The sequence below is a fragment of the Penaeus vannamei genome, chromosome 31, assembly GCF_042767895.1.
Source record: "Penaeus vannamei isolate JL-2024 chromosome 31, ASM4276789v1, whole genome shotgun sequence".
Classification (NCBI taxonomy): domain Eukaryota; kingdom Metazoa; phylum Arthropoda; class Malacostraca; order Decapoda; family Penaeidae; genus Penaeus; species Penaeus vannamei.
This window is the reverse complement of record NC_091579.1, coordinates 11339756-11359755: the sequence shown is the minus strand read 5'-3', so window position 1 is coordinate 11359755 and position 20000 is coordinate 11339756. Positions and strand designations below refer to the sequence as shown.

Below are 20000 nucleotides of genomic sequence, written 5' to 3'. Positions count from 1 at the left end.
ACCTGCGCTACACCTGCTGAAACACCCGCCACACCTACACGCGAGCAGTGACCCTCTGCCTTGTGGGATTTTTTTTGTGGATTCTTTTTTGTTCCTCTTCTTCGTCATCATCATCATCATCATCATCATCATCATCATCATCATCATCATCATCATCATCATCAACATCATTATTATCATTACTATTATTATTATTATTATCATTACTATTATTATTATCATTATCATTATCATTATTCGTCGTCGTCGACCGGTTTCTATGGTTATTGAAATTGCTTTTGTTGTTACCTCCATCAATTATGTTTTTGGTCGCGTTGGTTACTTCGTTAGCAAGATAACTCAAAAAGATGTGAACAGATGTAAATGCCATTAAATTCTGGTGGTGATTCGGATTATAATCTGAATCCAAGAATTTTTTTAAATGATTGCTTCAATTACCCCTAAACATAGGGGCAACTATTACAATTATCAGTACCTTCATTACCTTCGTCAAGGTGATTATGATTAAGGACGTCACTGATGTACTTGAGAAAGATGTGAATTCTTCAAGTGTGAATGTTTTCATTGCATCAGTGATCCTATTGCCTTGGCGGAGGTATGCGCTCGATGATGATGATGATGATGATGATGATGATGATGATGATGATGATGATGATGATGATGATGATGATGATGATGATGATGATGATGATGATGATGACGATGGAAATATGAATCGTTCATTGATGATTCTATTTATTCCCAAAGATTAAAAAAGAAAAAGAAAGAAAGAGAGAGAGAAAAAAAAGAGAAAGAGCGGAAGAGAGAGAGAGAGAGAAAGAGAGAGAAAGAGAGAGAGAAGAGAGAGAGAGAGAGAGAGAGAGAGAGAGAGAGAGAGAGAGAGAGAGAGAGAGAGAGAGAGAGAGAGAGAGAGAGAGAGAGAGAGAGAGAGAGAGAGAGAGAGAGAGAGAGAGAGAGAGAGAGAGAGAGAGAGAGAGAGAGAGAGAGAGAGAGAGACAGGCCGACCGACAGAGAGACAGTCAAAAATACGGTGTACAGGTACCATTTACTCACACGCGAAGCCACTGGGCCGGGACAGACAGCCTACATACCTGCAAGTAAACAAGGTCACATTAGTCACTGATAACATACTTATAAACCAACAACCATACTGCCCGTAATATCAACGAATACAGATATAATGTACGTGATTATCTGCTTTTCAAGTCCAAAGATAAACAAATGCATATTAATGAGAATGTTTACGTAAACTCCATAGATAACACACTACACTACACACACACACACACACACACACACACACACACACACACACACACACACACACACACACACACACACACACACACACACACACACACACACACACACACACACACACACACACACACACACACACACACACACACACATAAAATAAACAAGCAAACAGTTAAATAAGCAAGTACGTAAATAAATAAACCACTGAATTAAAACGCTAAACGATTTTCAAAAAAGGATCAAGGCAGCGGCATAATCACAAAATAACCAAAGACAAAAGAAGAAAATAAATAAATAAATAAATAAACAAATAAATAAATACAGTAGGCAGAATCAAGATAAAAAAATAATGCAATCAACCCCCCTCCCTCCCTCCCTCCCCCCCTCCACGCCGTAATCCAAGGATTCGAGGAAGTAAGTGAGGGAATGAAGGAAGGAAGGAAGTAAGAAAGAAAGAAAATGACGAAAGGTGGGAGGAAGGAAGGGAGGGAAGGAGAGAGGGAGGGATGAAGGAAAGACGGAGGGAGGGAAAAAGGGAAGGACGGATAAGGAAGGAAGGAAGACACCAACGTCTTTCCAGGAAGAACGGGGCGAGCCTCCTCCACCGCGGCGAGGATTCGTGACGGGAGAGAGCGTAATAGATGGGTCGGATCGGAATGTACGTGCACTAAAGCTGTGGGTAGGGGGTAGGGGGGTAGGGGGGTAGGTGTAGGGAGTAGGGGATAGGGGTAAGGGGTTGAGGCTTAGGGTTTGGAAGAGGAAGAAGATGGGGATAGAAGTGGGTGGAAGGAGGGAAGGAGGGAAGGAGGGAAGAGGGAAGAGGGAAGGGGGCAGAGGGAAGGGGGAAGGGGGAAAGGGGGAAAGGGGTAAGCGTTGGGGGGCCGTGGTAGAGTGAGGGTCGAGTTTGAGTGAGAGTAGGGGAAAAGGTATTGGGTAGAGAAGAGGAAGAAGGTAGAAATAGAGATAGGGGTAGGAGGGAAGGGTTGCGGGTGGGGTGGGGGTGGTTGAGGGTTGGTCGGTATTAACAAGGAGTTTAAGGGGAGGCCAAGAGCAGATGGATGGATGGGTGGGTGGGGGTGCGTCACCGCTAGCCCTGCAGCAAGGTCTACTCTTCTCATTTCTAAACCTCCCACCTCCTCCCTCCTTTCCTTTCATTTCCTCCCCACTCCCCATCCTCATCCCCCCCCCCTCCCTACCATTTACCTGAGATCTCCCATTCACTCTGACGTCAACCTATCTTCTATCCCCTCTCCCTTATCCATCCCCCTCTCCCCTCTCTCCTATCCTTCCTCCTCCCTCCTCTCCCTCTCCCCTATATTTTCCCCTCCCTCATCTTCTCTCTAAACACCATCCATACCTATTAATCTTTTAAGCGTTTTATCAAATTTCAAGTGTTTTGACTTGAAACGTCAATATTTTTTCCTTCTTTTTATCACCATTCGTTTCGCTGCTCGTCGCTGCGGCCCTCACGGCGTCCCCGGCGCGACCTCGGCGTCCCCAAACACCAAAACAAAAACCCGCTTGATGCGACACCTGCCAAGCGCGTCCAATCCAGCCCCGCTCCTCCTCGTACCGGATTCGCTCCGGGTATTATGTCCTGCCCCCCACGTGCCTGTTTACGTAATACCGGGGCACCTATAACGAAGGGGTACGAGCCAGCGGGGACACCTGCACACGGGCATTACTTGCCCCGACATTTCTCGACCAAGCGCAATTGACACGCGCCATGCACTATCATTACGTAGTGACACTTGTCAGGTGACACGGACAGATGGCGCCACGCATTATACGGTACTCGCAACGGGTGACAATCTCCAAGTGGCGCCAGCACGCGGTTCCACTTCTTAAAGAGGTTCTAAGTACCCGCAGGTACTGCCACGTGTTCTGTGGCGCGAGCATGTGGTTAAACCTATTAAAGGGGACGCACGTGGAGTAAAACCCATCAATCAGTCTACTTAGCGATGTCAGTGGCACCCATAGTAGGACAAGGGACCTTGCTACTCTTTACGCAACACTGCGCCGTGTCGACATCGAATGAGCGGTGCCGCAACACCGCGAGACCTAGGCACACCCATCGAGTGGCACTGACTCAGCCCAGCAATTAAAGTGACACTGCAACACAAAGTGGCACATGTCCTGACACCATTTCAGCGACGGTGCAGCCTCGACGCGCCCTTCGATGGCACCAGAGCTCGGCGGCACCGGAGCTCGGTGGCACCGGGGCTCAGTGGCACCTCCCCGCGGCTCAGAGCCATACATTGATACGTGACGCAATGGCGACGCGCGCCAGGTGGACGCGGTATCGGAAGTGCAGGCACCGGCCACGGAGGAATGTGTGGGAAGTGGGTCACACACGCGCCGCCTCGCTGCCTCCTGCCTGCCTGCCTACACAAGGCCGCCCTGCCGCAGCCGCCGCAGCCATCGCCGAAGCCGCTCGTCCGCCAGCCTTCCTCCCTTCCTTCCGCGCATCCGCTCGCCCGCGCGCGCGCCAACCCTTCACTTCCACGCCGTGCCTGCCGCTGCTTCCGGTCACACGCCGCCATCACCACCCCGGCCACGTCCACCCAAGGCTGGATCGCCTATCCGCGCTCCATTCTCCCTCCCGTTCACGCCAATAATAATAATAAAAAATGATCGACCTTCTCCTTGAAACGCGATTCCAAGATTGTGGGGCCTATAAATGGTGTCCATCTACATAGGTATTCACTTTCCATCAGCTCATTCATTCATTCATTCTTTCACTCATTCATTTTTTAGAATATTTCGGCCGTGGTTCTCGGTTCCTGCTTCGCCTGAACGAGATTCTATTCTATCCATTCTTTATCTCGCCTGCTCAATAGTCTTATCTTTTCCCCCTCCTCCTTCTCCTTATCATCATGATCACCATCAATTTATTTTTCCTCTTCTCTACTCCCCTTTCAGATAGATGGGGGGGGGGGTATCCACCTGCTCTACATTCTTATCTCAACTTCCTCATCTTCTTAGTTCATCTCTTCCCTTCACCCTCTTTCTCTACTTCCTTCCTTCCTCCACAAGGCCCACCAATGGCTGCCTCACGTGTATATTATTCTTTTCTCAAGTCCCACACTTACGCTCTGCCCCGATTGCAACCACGGCGACCCCCACCCCCCTCCCCGCTTTGCTTTTCCCAAAAGAATCCGAAGAAAAGAAAGAAAAATCCAAGACGAAAAAATTATATCAAATAAAAGCCTTCGAAAGATCATAAACAGCTGATTCACTAACCAATTAGCGGGGCGATCACTTAGCCGTGCGACTCCCTTCGCACTTTCACCCGCGGCCGCCCCGAACCCGCCGGCCCAACGGGAATCAAAAACGCGAAAATCCAATCTCGTAACCAAATTAAGATGCCGCCCGAATTGCGACCTTGTGACAGTTATCATCACCGAACAGAGCATTCGTTCCCTCTGGCTCTCCGGTCGCACGGCGCGCATCCACCGGCCTTCCCATTCCAGATTGCATGCAGCCCGTTTCCTGTTTCACAACGCGTCCCGTGATCCATTTCTCACACTTCCATCGGTAATCGTTCTCTGTCTATCATTCGTTCTCGTTCTTCGTTCTTCGTTCTTCCTCTGTTCTTTTCTTTCCGTTTGTGTCTGTCTATCATTCGTTCGTTCTCGTTTCTGGTACTCTCGCTCTTCTTCTTTCTCTGTTCTTTTCTATCCGTCTGTCTCTCTGTCTCTCTGTCTATCTGTATGTCTCTCTCTCTCTCTCTCTCTCTCTCTCTCTCTCTCTCTCTCTCTCTCTCTCTCTCTCTCTCTCTCTCTCTCTCTCTCTCTCTCTCTCTCTCTCTCTCTCTCTCTCTCCCTATTTCATTTTGACTCTTATCAATCCAAACACTTTCACAATAAGTAATACATCCATACCTCACTTTCTCACAGCCGACAGAGCACGTCTTTGTACACAAGTTCACATGCGCTAGCCCCATTCCACACAGACAGAGAGAGAGTGGGAAAGAAGGAAAGAGGGAGAAAGGGAGAGAAGGAGGGAGAAGGGGAGGGGGAGGGGGAGAGGGAGAGGGAGAGGAGAGGGAGGGAGAGGGAGAGGGAGAGGGAGAGGAGAGGGAGAGGGAGAGGGAGAGGGAGAGGAGAGAGAGAGAGAGAGAGAGAGAGAGAGAGAGAGAGAGAGAGAGAGAGAGAGAGAGAGAGAGAGAGAGAGAGAGAGAGAGAGAGAGAGAGAGAGAGAGGTCCGTTCCTCCCCCTCTCCCCCAATCCCCAGTTCGTTAGCGGGGGTGGGGGCGCAACACCACACCTTACCTCACAGTTAATCAAATAACAAGTTTGCTCCCCTGACAGCATGCTTGTTCATTATTCATTAACCCTTATTTAGCGAGTCAATATGCAATAATTATGAGCTATATTTACCATTATCGGCCATCGCTCCCCCTCCTCCTCCCCCCTTCCATTCCTCCCTCTTCCCTCCCTCCTCCTCCTCTCTCTCTCCCCTCCTCCTCCTCCTCCTCTCTCTCCCCCTCCCCCTCCCTCCTCCTTCCCTCCTCCTTCTCCCTCCTCCCCCTCCTCCTCCCTCCTCCTCCTCCTCCTCCTCCCTCCTCCTCCCTCCTCCTCCTCCTCCTTCTCCTCCTCCTCCTCCTCCTCCCTCCCCCTCCTCCTCCTCTCCTCTTCCCCCCTCCTCCCCCTCCTCCCCCTCCCCCTCCCCCTCCCCCTCCCCCTCCCCCTCCCCCCTCCCCCTCCCTCCTCCCCCTCCCCTCCTCCTCCTCCTCCTCCCCCTCCCCCTCCTCCTCCCCCTCCCCCTCCCCCTCCCTTCCCTCCTCCTCCTCCTCCTCCTCCTCCTCCTCCTCGTCTCTCTCCCCTACCTAACATATGTTAACTATCCCTACTCCCTTTTATCTCTCTCCCCTCTCTCCCCTCTTCCCCTCTCTCCCCTCCTCCTCCCCCTTTTTCCTCCCTCTCTCTCCTTCTCCCCCTTTTATCTCTACCCCCTCCCCCCGCTCCCTCTCCCTCTCCCTCCCCTCTTTCCCAGGCCAGCCCTTCCACTTAATCATTAATTACATTTGGCCATCTCTTCATTATTTTATTTTGCCTTCTATCTCTCTTTCTTTCTGCTTGTCTTTACTTACTCTATCACTTTCTCTTTCAGTTTTATTTTCTCTTTCTCTTTTTTTTCGCCGTATCATTCTCTTTCTTTCTCTTTCTCTCTCTCCTTTCTTCTTTTTTTTCTTGCTTTCACCTTGCTTTCTCGACCTTCTTTCCCCCACATCTTTAATCTTTCTTTACCACTCACTCACTCACTCACTCACTCACACTCACATTTGCGTCTGTCTGTCTGTGTATGTGTATGTGTATATGCATGTATGTGTCTGTGTCTGTGTCTGTGTCTGTGTCTGTCTGTCTGTCTCTCTCCCCGTCCGTTAATTAAGCTACCTGGCCCGATATCTCTCCGTGGGAGCGATCCCATCGAGAGCCTCCGCCCAATCAAACACACGCTCTCGATCTGTATCAGATTTCCCCTTCCGTCTGTCAGCTCTCATGCCACCCACCAACCCACCCACCAACCCACCCACACGGCCCACCAAACCCACCCATCTACGAACCTAACCACCTTCCAGACTCGTCCACCCACCCACCCATTCACCCTTCCAAGCCCACCCTGCCCCAAGCCCACCTGCCTAACCCATCCAGCTGACCCACCTAACCCATCCATCCAACCAGCCCACTCCAACCCACTCTACCGCCCCACCTCACCAAACCCATTCACACAGCCCACCCTAACCCACCCCCTCGAACCCAGCGAACCCATTCTTCTAGCCACCCACCACACTGCCTACCCAGCCAAACCCACCAACCCTTTCCAACCCACCCCACTCCTCCCCACCCCCCAAGCCACAAACAAACCTGAATTGCATCAATATGAAGAGAATCAACCCACTCTCCCTCTCTCGACCCACCTCCACCCACCCCACCCCCACCCAGCCCGCTCACCCAAACAAACCGTCACGCCCCACCTCCTCCCCTTCCCTTCCCCTCCCCCTCTCCATCCCTCCCCACCCAATACCAAAACACACCTGAACTGAGTCAATAAGAGGAAAGTCATCCCACTCACCCTCTCACCCCTTCCCCCTCCCTCCCTCTCACCTACACAACGCACCTGGTCCGCGTCAATAGAAGGGGGAGAGGGGGGTATCGTGACGAAGCCAACCCTCCCTCCATCCCATCCATTCCATCAATCCCATCCCTCCCTCCTTCCCTCCCTTCCCTCCACCCTCCTTCCTTCCCTCCCTCCCTCCTACCCTCCTCTTCCTCCCTCCCTTCCTACCTCCCTCCCCCACCCTTCTTTCCTCCACTCCTCCCTCCTTCCCCCCTCCCTCCACTCCCTCCTTCCTCCTCCCTCCCTCCCTCCCACCCACCCCCTCCCTCCCACCCCCTCCCTCCACTCCCTCCCAACCACTCCCTCCCTCCACTCCCTCCCTCCCTCCCTCCTTCCCTCCCTCCCTCCCTCCCACCTTCCCTCCAGCGAACAACCACTTGCGTCACAAACCCATCACAATGCGTCATCCCGGGGCAGGAGGTGAGCTTTAAATGAAAAGTACAAACACACGCTCGAAACACGTGCTCCTCGTCTACGCGAAGATCTTTCTCGTCCTTCCTTTCCCTTTCTCCTTTTCTTTGTTTCTCTCTCTTTCTCTTTCTTTTTCTTTCTTTATTTCTATTTTTCTTTGTTTCTCTTTCTCTCTTTCTTTCTTTCTCTTACTTTTTTTTCTTTCTCTTACTCTTTTTCTTTCGTTTCCTCTTACTCTTTTTCTTTCGTTTCCTCTTACTCTTTTTCTTTCTTTTTTCTACTTTCTTTCTTTCTTCTTTCTTTTTCTCTATGATTATTCTTTTCTTCTTTCTACTATTTCTCCCCGACTTCTTTCTTTCTTTCTTCCTTACCTACTCTCCTTTTCTTCCTTCCCTCCTTCCTTTCCTTTCTCACCTCCTTCCTTCCTTCTTCTCTTTCCTCCTTCCTCCTTCCTCCTCCCTCCTCTCCTTCCTCCTTCCTCCTCTCTTTCCTCCTCCCTCCTTCCTCCTCTCTTTCCTCCTTCCTCCTCTCTTTCCTCCTTCCTCTTTTCTTACCTCCTTCCTCCTTCCTCCTTCCCTCCACTCCTCTCCGCCCGCCTCTCTCTCTCTCTCTCCATCTCTCCTCGATTGAACCCCCCACCCCACCCACCCCCACATTCCAGAGCGCCCCCATGCCTCCTCGCCCGTATGAATCTTCCCATTTATCTCACTTTTACACGAGTCCCTTATCCACCATTACGGGCTCTGTACCCAACCCCCATTCATTGGTGTTCACGATTTGCTCAATCTCAGTCGCGGCCCGTCTTTTTTTTTTTTTTTTTTTTTTTACTGGCTTCTTGATGCGCGCGCTCTCTCCCTTTCTTTCTTTCTATTTCTATTTCTATTTCTCTCTCTCTCGCTTTTCTTTCGTTGCTCTTTCCTTTTTTCCACTCTTTCTTTACTCTTTTATCTTTCTTTTCTGTTCTTTCTCTTGCTCTTTCTCTGTTTTCTTTACTGATTACTCTTTTCTCTCTTTTCCTTTTCTTTTTTTCCGCTTTCTCCTTCTCTCAAATCTATTTTTCTTGGACTGCTGTGAGCCCCTAAGGGAACATAACATGAATAGGGTGGAGATGACATATGTCACTTCATCCCCTTGAAATGTACTTTATCATCTCAATAAACGTTCAAATCAAATTAACTCTCTCTCTCTCTCTCTCTCTCTCTCTCTCTCTCTCTCTCTCTCTCTCTCTCTCTCTCTCTCTCTTTCTATCTCTCTTCTTTCTCTTTCTCTCTCTCTCTCTCTCTCTCTCTCTCTCTCTCTCTCTCTCTCTCTCTCTCTCTCTCTCTCTCCTCGCCTTTCTTTTCTACCTTTTCTCCTCACCCCTTTTCCCTTTCCCTTTCCCCTTTCCTCCCTTCCTTCCTTCCTTCCTCCTCCTCCCCCCCCCCACCTCCCTCCTTTCCGCACTCTACCGATTCCTCTCGCCCGATAAACTTATCCCGCTGCATACCAGGGCGACACTCTACACTCACAGATAACCCTGAGCATTCCTCATCTACGGCTGGTGACGGCGCGCACTTCACGCCCTCACACTCACTCACTTGACCCTCACTCCCTCCCCTCACCTCACCTCACTCCCCTTTCCTCCCTTCACCTCACTCCCCTTACTCAATTCCCCTTCCCTCACTCTTTACTCATTTCTCCCGCGATCTCTCGGTTCTCCTCCTTTCGCGCTGCCCGTGAGTAGTGGTCTTTCTCTCTCCTTCCCTCTTCTCTAACGCACGCTTCTGTCTATCTCTCTGTCTTTGTTTCGTGTTCTGCTTGTCTCTACATGGCTCTGATGTTCTGTGTACTTCTGTATATCTTTCTGTTAATCTGCCGGTCTGTCTGTCTCTATCTGTTTGTCTGTTTGTCTGTCTGTCAATACTCAGACATATTTCTATGAACGGACACACAATAACACACACAATAACAAACATACACACACTCACAATAACACACACACACACACACACACACACACACACACACACACACACACACACACACACACACACACACACACACACACACAAAAACAACACACACGACAACAACACACACAACAACAACAACACACACAACAACAACAACACAACAACAACACACACGACAACAACACACACGACAACAACACACACAACAACAACACACATACTACCACATACACACACAATAACACACAAACACAACACCACAAGCGAAGTTACCCCACTCGATTTTGCAAGGATACCTGTTTCTTACGTGCTCTGGTCATTTTTCTTCTCGCTCCTCGTTCCCACCTGACATCTCTCTCGCCCCTTACCCGCCTGCACGCTGCACCTTCTCTTCCTCTTTCATTTACTTGATTTATCTTCTTTTCTTCGCGGATCTCCTTCGCTCCCCTAAGGGTCCCTCGTTCTCCCCTCGGTCAGCCTCTCTTGTCCCCTCGCGCTAACAGCCATTTAACTCCCTCGCCCGCTCTCCCTCTCCCTCTCCCTCTCCCTCTTCCACTCCCTCTCCCTCTCCTCCAACCTCAAGACCCCCACCCCCTATACCCTCCCCCTCCATCACCGCAGCTGGGTCTTGTTAAGCCATCACGTCGGCACCGCATAAGCAAGCCCTCGGACCTCTCGTCACTAAGGGTCAATCTCCGCCGGCCGCAGCCCACCCCGCCCGTCCTTACGGCACCCCGCCCGCCAGTGCCACTCTCCCGTGACACCCGCCCGCGAGCCGCCCGAACGTTCGAGCCATTTAAAAAGAAAATGAGCTTGATGACCGAGCCAACCCGGCCGGTCCTCTTACTACGGCTCCTTCGGATACTACTACTACGACCACCAAGCCAGCGCCTGGGGAAAGCCACCCGCCGGTCGGGGGGACACTGCCCGAAGAGGGGTGGGGGAGGGGGGGAGGCAAGGGGGAGAGGGAGGAAGAGGAAACATGAGGGAGGGAGGGCAAAGGAAGAGGAAACATGAGGGAGGGAGGGCAAAGGAAGAGGAAACATGAGGGAGGGAGGGCAAAGGAAGAGGAAGAATGAGTGAGGGAGGGAGGGCAAAGGAAGAGGGAGAATGAGTGAGCGAGAGCAAAAGAAAAGGAAGAATGAGGGAGGGAGGGCAAAGGATGAGGAAGGGACAGCAAAAGAAGAGGGAGGAAGCGGAAGAACGAGGGAGGGAGAGTAATGAAAGATGGAAAATGAGCAAAGGAGGGCAAAGAAAGAAAGAGAATGGGGACAGAAAGGGGAGAACGAAAGAAGAGGAGGGAGAGAGAGAAAAGAAGGGGAGGAGGGCAGGGAGGAGGAACAGGACGGGATAGGAGTCTTGAACCCAACACCGAAGCCTCTGTCGGAATCAGATAACCATAGATAATAAAAACTGGAGAACAGACTCCATTTCAGGACTGAAAATCACACACAGGCGGCGAGCAAAGTGGTTTCGACGACGGCTGGGTGGGCAGGGCTCGCACTACAGACACGCACACACACACGGGAGGGGAGGGGAGGGAAGGGAAGGGAAGGGAAGGGAAGGGGAGGAAGGGAAGGGAAGGGAAGGGAAGGGAAGGAAGGAAGGGAAGGGAAGGGAAGGGAAGGGAAGGGAAGGAAGGAAGGGAAGGAAGGGAAGGGAAGGAGGGAAGGGGAAGGAGAGGAGAGGGGAGGAAAGGGAAGGGGAGGAGGAAAGGAAGGGGTTAGGGAAGGGAAAGGGGAAGGAAAGGAAAGGGGTTAGGAAGATGGAAAGGGAAGGTTAGGGATGGGATGAGAAGGGAAGCGAAGGGGAGAGATGGGATGTGAAGGGAGGGGAAGGGAAGGGAAGGGGAGGGACGGGAAAGAAAGAGAAAGGAAAGGAAGGGAAGGGAAGAGAAAGTACTGAAATAAAGGGAAGCGCGGATAGAGAACACTAGAGACTTGAGAGAAGAGAAGAGAGAGGAGAGAGAAGAGGGCGGAGCGGAAAAGGGTACTGCGAGAGGTACGGTCATTTATTTTAAGGAGTCGCAGGTCACGTGACTTTCTCAATTTAGGGGGAAGCAAGCAAAGAGTTCCGTGTAGCTGCTTGCTCACATGCAGCCAGACTTGCTTGCAGGGAAGGCGTGCGCGACAAACACACGCACACGCACGCACGCACGCACGCACACACACGCACACACACACACGCACACACACACACACATACAGACACACACACACACACACACATACAGACACACACACACACACACGCACACACACACTAAAAGAGGAAATAAAAACCCTGATTATCGGCTCTACTGCGAGCGAAGATCGACCTCACACACAGCAGACGTCGGGCTGTCGAAGGAAGGCAAGAGGTGAGAGGGGGGAGAGGGGGAGAAAGGGAGGGGAAGGAGGGAAGAGGAAGAAAGGGAGGGAGGGAGGAGGAGAGAGGAGAGGGGAGAGGGGAGAGGGGAGAGGGAGAGGGGAGAGGGGAGAGAGGAGAGGGAGGAGGGAGGAGAGGGGAGAGGGAGAGGGTGTGGGTGGTGAGGAGGGATGAAGGAAGGAGGGAGGGAGGGGCGAGGGGGAGGGGTAAGAGAGAGAGAGAAACGAAAGAGTTGGAGTAGAAGAACAGGGAGAGGGAGGACCAAGGAAGGGGGGGAGGAGACGGCGCGGAATGAGGAAATGCCTCGGGACGGGGGGTGGGGAGGGGAAGGTGGAGGTGGAGGGGAAGGGGGAGGGAAAGGGGGGAGGGGAGTCGCCAATACAGAAACAACTCAAAAGATGTTTCTTGTGTCATGCTCAAGGTCGCCAGGCTGTACAGTGGCGCGCGGTGAACATCACAATGCCTAAAAATAGCAGGAAACTTGTTACACGGGGGCATAAACAAGCCCCCCCCCCTCTGCTTTGTTCCAATATCTGCTGCTAAATACGTTCGTGTTGAGCAAGCAAACTGCACGCACGGACGGACATTAGGAAGTTTCTGCCAATTTGTAAACACCGACACACACGAAACAAAACGTACACAATACAGGAGTGAATAAACACATAAGCCACATCATCATCAAAAATGCACACACGGTACGCGACACCACCAATAACGTACTGTCCGTAAAGTGTACAAACAACACCCACACCCACACATGTAAATGCAATAAAATAAAAAATAAAAATAGCCAAAGACATGAAGTATTCCCCGAAACGCACTCAAAACGTAAACAAAGCAGCGAGCGCACCCGAAGCGACTTCCGCATCAGAGACCAGAATCGCACATGAAGACAAGGGCATGGAACCTTCTGCCGTCCGCATGCACTCCCCATGTGAGCGCTGGTCATGGCGGGCTCTGCTTGCATTCCAATGGGATTCGCACCGCCACGCGTCGGGCGATCGCGAGCGCCGGCGAACGCGTCCTTCCCGAAGAGGTGCGATCCCTTCGCATTCTTCGTCGCCCGGCTCGACGACGTCCCGAGACTTCCCTAGCGAGGCGTGCGAGGCATTGGCTTCCATCCGAACTATCGACGCGGCCTCCTCCCCCGCCCACCCCCTCTCCCTCTTGCCCCATGACGTGTGGCAATTGACGTGAAAGATCTCTTCCTTACCGGCACCAGCTGGTCTCTTCCCCCCCCCGCCCCCCCGCGCCGAGTCCAAACACAAAAAGAATGTGACCTCATCTGACCCTGGCCGGCCGAGGCGAGAGCCACACGCAAGCAAGGCTCAGCTCGCCTTCCTTGGTCGTGCATGCTCGCGCGCCCACGTCATGCGTCCGTTCCCCCCCCCCCGCCCGGGTGCGTCGCCGCCCGCTGATAAGGGATGCGCTAATCGCCCCTTTGGACTGATAAACATCATTCCCGACCCCCTTCGTCAGCGGGCCGTGTCAGCAGCCCCGTCAGCTCTGCCACCGCAGCTGCCTCTCCCGCTGCTGTTGTGTAAGAGATACGCCCCGTGCCTCGGCCACCACACGCCCCCGCCAGCGGTGACATCACTGGCGTCGCGGGCGGCCAACCCAGCGCCCCCAACCCTTTCCCTTGACCAACGCAAAATGTCGCAAACGAAATTATTCACTTTGCGCCCAAATTGGTGCGTGACCACAGGAACGCGGGCGGCCGCTCGTACGATCGCCGGAAGCCATGGCAGCCGCGACCCGGGATTATAGCAAGATGTGATGCTCTGCCGCCGCCTGCCCTCGCCGCCCTCGCCGCCCTCGCCGCCCTCGCCCCGGCAGGAGGGCCCTCAGTGCACCCGAAACCCCGACCCGAGCGTGCATGACAGGACTCCTCCGCATGGCTCGGGTCTGGCGAATCACTTGGGCGCCCACGCGACTTTCCCAGCTGCTGCCCGCCCGCCTGTCCGCCCACCTTCCCGCCCGCTCGCCCGCCACTCGGCCTCGGCTGCTGCATCACGTGTGAACTATCCACACGGCGAAGAGCCGGCAATTTGCACGACTCAAGCGTTCACGCGAGCCCCGCCTGCCTGCCTGCGTGCAAGCCCAAGCGCTCCAAAGCAAACCAAGGCGAGCCAAGGCAAGCCACAGCAAGCCAAAGCAAGCCACGCGACCGCCGTCCACTCCGCCAGAAGCGACTCTGAAACAACTCGGGTTCCATCAATCCGCATAAGTGTCACGCCTCGTTGCCCTCGTCAGCTCCTTGGGCCAAGCGCGGCATCCTACCCCAACATTCTCGGTGTCCCATTTTTTTGTGACGGAATGAGCAAGACCAAAACAAAGCATTGATATCACCTTTGCATCATTATCATTGTGACTTCCACCATCACCTCTGATGTCACCACCATGACCCTTCTCGTAATTTCTCCGGTTCACAGCGAAGACAAACAGGACAAAAAGACGGTGCCAAGATAAGTTCACAAGATGTCGCTGAAGTGAAGCCAAGTTGGAACCAAAGAGGAAACGAAGCTGAAACCAAATTGCAACCAAAGTGGAACTAAGGTAAAGCCAATACGGGAATCATCTGGAACAAAGTGGAACAAAGTGGAACCAAGGTGGAACCAAGGCGGAATCCAGATGGAACCGAGGCGGAACGAAGGCCCCGAGAGCGCTCGCCCCGGCACGGGAACGTCTTGGAGAAACTCTCTCCCGCCCCCCCTCCACTTCCCCTTCCTCTTCCCCCCACGAGCCCCCTCCGCTGATGACTAATTAAGACAAGTTAAGCCGCCAAGCATAGCTAATCGCCTCCCTCCCTCTCCCTCTCCTCCCAACCCCCTCCCCCTTCCGACCCCCTCCTCGCCCTACAAGAAACCTCCCCCCCCACCTTTGGCGGACGTTTCCCCTCCGTGTTCGCAGCTACCACTCCCCATCCTCATCCACCTTCCACCCCCACCCCACCCTCTCTACCTCCATCCCCACCTCCACCCCCACCCCCCCACCCCACCCCACCTCCACCCCCACCCCCACCTCCACCACTCCTACCCCCACCTCCACCCCCACTTCCACCCCACCCTCTCCACCCCCCCACCTCCGCCTCCACCCCCACCCCACCTCTACCTCCACCCCCACCTCCACCCCCACCTCCACCGCGTGATGCCGTTCCCCGCCGCCGTAACACGACCTCCTCCGCCGACAAGAAAGGAGTCGCGATGCTTGCGGTGTCGTTGAGCAACATGCAACGCGCACCAGGTGAGGCGGCTCTGCAACTGCAATACCCTCCACCTCCTCCATCTCCCTCCACCCCCTCCCCGTCCTCCTCCCTCTCCCAGTCTCAGGCCTTCCCTTCCCTTCCCTCTCCACCTCTCTTTGCTTTTATGGTATCTTCATTTATTTACATGTTCATGTTGGAGATCTGTGTGTGCATATTTCTTGTTTTTCTTTATCTATCATTATCTTACCTATCTTCTATCCATCATTCTTACTTTGGTTTGAGTTCTCATTGTGCTGGCTGTGTTCGAGAGAGAGAGAGAGAGAGAGAGAGAGAGAGAGAGAAAGAGAAAGAGAAAGAGAAAGAGAAAGAGAAAGAGAAAGAGAAAGAGAAAGAGAAAGAGAGCAAGATTGAGCGTTTGTATAAATATATCGCTGTCTTTGCATGTCTGCGTGAGTGCGTTCGCGTGAGACTATGTTTGTTTGCGTGCGCTCGCCCGCCCTCCCCCCACTCCCCCGCCCGTATGCCGTGCTCCCTCGACACGCCCGAGCCCACAGGGAATCACACGGGGCCGCCCAGGACCAAGTGACGCCGCGACGAGTATCCTTTCCCACGCCCGCCGCTCTCTCTTTCTCACTCTCATCCTCGCTCTCGTTATCTTACCTCATTCTCCCCCACCCTTCCCCCCGCGCTCTCTCTCTCAAACTCTCTCAAACTCACTCTCTCTCTCCCTCTTCTTCTCACTTCACTCACTCCCTCTCCTCCTCCTCCTCCTCCTCCCTCACTCCCTCACTCCTCTCCTCCTCCCTCTCCTCCTCTCTCTCCTCCTTCCTCCTCCCTCCCTCCCTTCCCTTAACTGCCCTTTCCTCATTCTCTTTCTCTTTCTCTTTCTGTCCCTCCGGCACGATACACACCCTGCTTAAGCCTAACAATACAATGTCACGATCACATACTTAAGGAAATTCAAAGAAGAAAAACGAAAGTATTTAGCGGGGGGAAGGAAGGAGGGAGAGAGGGAGAGAGGGAGAGAGAGGGAGAGAGGGAGAGATGGAGAGAGAGAGAGAGGGAGAGAGAGAGAGAGGGAGAGAGAGAGGGAGAGAGAGAGAGAGGGAGAGAGAGAGAGGGAAAGGGAAAAGAGAGAGAGAGAGAGAGAGAGAGAGAGAGAGAGAGAGAGAGAGAGAGAGAGAGAGAGAGAGAGAGAGAGAGAGGGAGAGAGAGAGGGAGGGAGAGGGAGGGAGGGAGGGAGGGAGGGAGAGAGTGAGAGAGAGAGAGAGAGAGAGAGAGAGAGAGAGAGAGAGAAAGAGAGAGAAAGAGAAAGAGAAAGAGACAGACAAAGACAAAGACAAAGAGAAAGAGAAAGAGAAAGAGACAGACAAAGAGAAAGAGACAAGAGAGAGAAAAAAGAAAGAGAAAGAGAAAAGAGTAGAAATTAAAAAAAAATGAAAAGACAAACACACAGACAAGCGACCTAGCCCGAGATAATTTGGCCACTATGTAAAATGCCATCGACTTGAGACGTTTTCGTGAATCAATTGCCAACTTCAGACACTGTCGCTACTCTTACTGCTAATTTTAACCCATTTCCTTCATATCTATTACTCTTCGATGCCGATTGCCCTATTCTTAGCTTGAAGTCCGAATGTAAATATTTGTGCAATGAGTCCACATGATTGCTTTTGTAATACATCATGGGAATAGGAAGGGGGAGAGGAGGGGAGAGGAGAGGAGAGGAAGAGGAGGGGGAGGGGGAGGGAGAGGAGAGGAACATGAACATGGGGATGGAGAGGGAGAGGAAGAGAGGGAGGGAGGGAGGGAGAAGAGAGAGAAGAGAAAGACAATGCCGGATGAAAGGACAAGAGAAGAGGAGAGAGAAATGAAGAGAGAAGGAGAAGAGAGAGAAGAGACAGACAATGCCGGATGAAAGGACAAGAGAAGAGGAGAGAGAAATGAAGAGAGAAGGAACAAAGAGAAGAGAAAGAAGGAGGAGAGAAGAAGGAACAAAGAAGAGGAGAGAAGTGAAGAGAGAAGAAGGAACAAAGAAAAGAGGAGAGAGAAGGAAGAGAGAAGGAGGGAACAAAGAGAAGAGGAGAGAAGAAGGAGAAGAAGGAATGTTGTTAAGGAAAGAGAAGTGAGGAGAGAAGAAGGAACAAACAGAAGAGGAGAGAGAAGCGAAGAGAAAAGAAGGAACGAAGAGGAGAGAGAAGCGAAGAGAGAAGAAGGAACAAAGAGAAGAGGAGAGAGAAGTGAAGAGAGAAGAAGGAACAAAGAGGAGAGGAGAGAGAAGCGAAGAGAGAAGAAGGAACAAAGAGAAGAGGAGAGAGAAGCGAAGAGAGAAGAAGGAACAAAGAGGAGAGGAGAGGAGAGAGCGGCGAGCGGCGAGGCAGCCTGATGTAAACACCGGCCGCAGGAGGGTAATGGAGAGCCCGGGGCAAGGCAATGCGAGGCGGGGCGGGGCGAGGCGTGTCCCTGAGGGGGCGGTGACGGCGGCGGTGTAGGCGACAGAGCGGGCGCCCCTCGCACTCGCGGCACCGCCCAAGTGCACCCAGTCTACCCGATGCCCCCCCCCCCCAATCTCTCGTCCCTCCTCCTCCTCCTCCTCGAATCTTTTCTCCGTGTCCTCTTGCAACTCTCGCCATCTCCCTTATCTTCATCAATCTCATCCTCTTTTCTTTCTCCCTCTCCCTCTCATACCCTTTTCTTCTCCTTCTCCCTTTCCCCCTCATACTCATACTCCTTCTCTCTCTCCTCCTCTGTCTCCTCTCCCTCCCTTCCTTTTCTGTCCTTCCCCTTCCCCTCACCTCTCTTTCTCCAATTCCCTTCCACCCCTCCCTCTCCCTCTTCCTCTCCCTCTCTTTCCCCCATACTCCCTATCCCTCTCCCTCTCCCTCTCCCTCTGTCCCTCCTCCCCCTTCCCTCACCCTCTCTCTCTCACCTCCTACCCTCTCCCTCCCTATCCCTCTTCCCTCATACCCCCTCTCCCTCTCTTTTCTGTCCTTCCCCCTTCCCCTCACCCTCTCTCTCTCTCTCTCTCCAATTCCTCCTACCCTTTCCCCCTCTCCTCCCCCTCCCCCTCACCCTCCCTCTCCCCTAATCCTCCTACCCCCACCCCCTCCGCATATCCACCTCCCTTCTGCCCTTTCCCCGCCCACATGCACCAACCCGTTATGTTGTCTCGCGCGCCGGGCCGCCCCAACGCAAGGCCGCCCGTGACAAAATGAGGACACAGGAGAGGGAATAATAAATAAATAGATTATAAAAGAGAAGGGATAATAAATAAATAGCCTACAAATGCGAAGGCACAGAAAGGGAAAGGCAGAAAGTGAGAGAATGCAAGCGAGCCGTAAACGAGGGCAGGCCCCCCCCCCCTCCCTTTGTTTACATAAATACTGAAAAAAAGCTAAATAAAACCCCAATGAGAGAGAAACAAAAACAGCAGCCGTCCGCGCGACAAACGGGTAGAAAGTCGCCGTCGGAATCCAACACAGCAGAAGGGACAGCAGAAGCGACAGGTGAAGCCACAGCAGAAGCGACAGCAGGAGTAGTAGGAGTAGGAGGAGAAGTAGGAGAATCAGCAGCAGCGTCTTCGTGGTGGTGGTGGAGATCGCCCCCGTGATACTAATTATCCAAACCGCAGCTGAGGTTCTCTGCCCCGTCTAACCCCCCCTCCCCCTTCCCCTTCTCCCCACCCCTCTCCCCTCCCAACATCCGCGCTTTTTCACGCTTCTTGTGCAAAGCTTTTTCGCTCGCTCTGCCGCTCTCCTGCTGCCGCCCCTGCTGTTTCTGCTCGCCGCTGCTGCCGGGCGATGGGGCGACAGCTGCGGCTTAATGAACCCTACTTCTTGTGCTTCCATCATCTGGCACTTTTCCTTTTTATCTGCATATCTCGGTCTATCGCTCTCTCCTTCCCTCTCCCTCTCCCACTTTCCTCTTTCTGCCTCTGCCTTTCCTTCGCTCCCTCTCCCTCTCCCTCTCCTTCACTCCCTCTTCCTCTTCCTCTCTCTCCCCCTCTCCTTCTCCCTCTCCCTCTCCCTCTCCCTCTCCCACTACCCTGTTTCTGACTCTCTCTTTCTCCATCTCTCCCCAATATCTTTCTCATGTTTTTTTATCCTCGAAAATTACCACACAGTCAAAGCCACGCCATAAAAAATAAAAATGAAAAAAAAAAAAAAAAAAACGTGTATAAGAACTCGATGTCCAAAACAGGAAAATCTACACCTCACTCGCCTTGTTCACATTGCTTTCTTAAAATAAAAAAGAGAGACAAAGAACTTAATCTCCCTTAAATCACTCAAAAATAAATACATAACTACGCAGAGAACGAGAAGAGAACGCGAAGAACAAAAGAAAGGAAAAGGAAAAAAAAATACGGAAAAGAGATCTAACGGAATCCGATCGCTTTCCCGCGCTTCCGCCATCTTGAAACGTCGATTCGACGTTCGATTTCAAAGAGATTCGAAACCTATTCAATAAGGGAGCCACAGCCTGGAAAACACAGAATAGAAACAAAAAAAAGTTAACAAAAAAACAATTCAACGCTTAAATACAATTCAAAGGAAGAAATAAAACAAAAGACAATAACAACAACGCGTTCGTTAGCCTTTTCGCAACTTTCTACACAAAACAAAGGGTGCCCCTTCCCCTCCCCTCTCCATCCCCTCCCCCTCTTCCACTCCTCCGAAGGTGAT

General features: G+C 52.4%; 1 protein-coding gene across 5 annotated transcripts in view; it reads right to left on the bottom strand.

Moving 5' to 3' along the window:
- The window catches only part of fwd (phosphatidylinositol 4-kinase beta fwd), a 108414-nt gene that overhangs the window by 55121 nt on the left and 33293 nt on the right, over positions 1-20000 (bottom strand). The window lies entirely within an intron of this gene.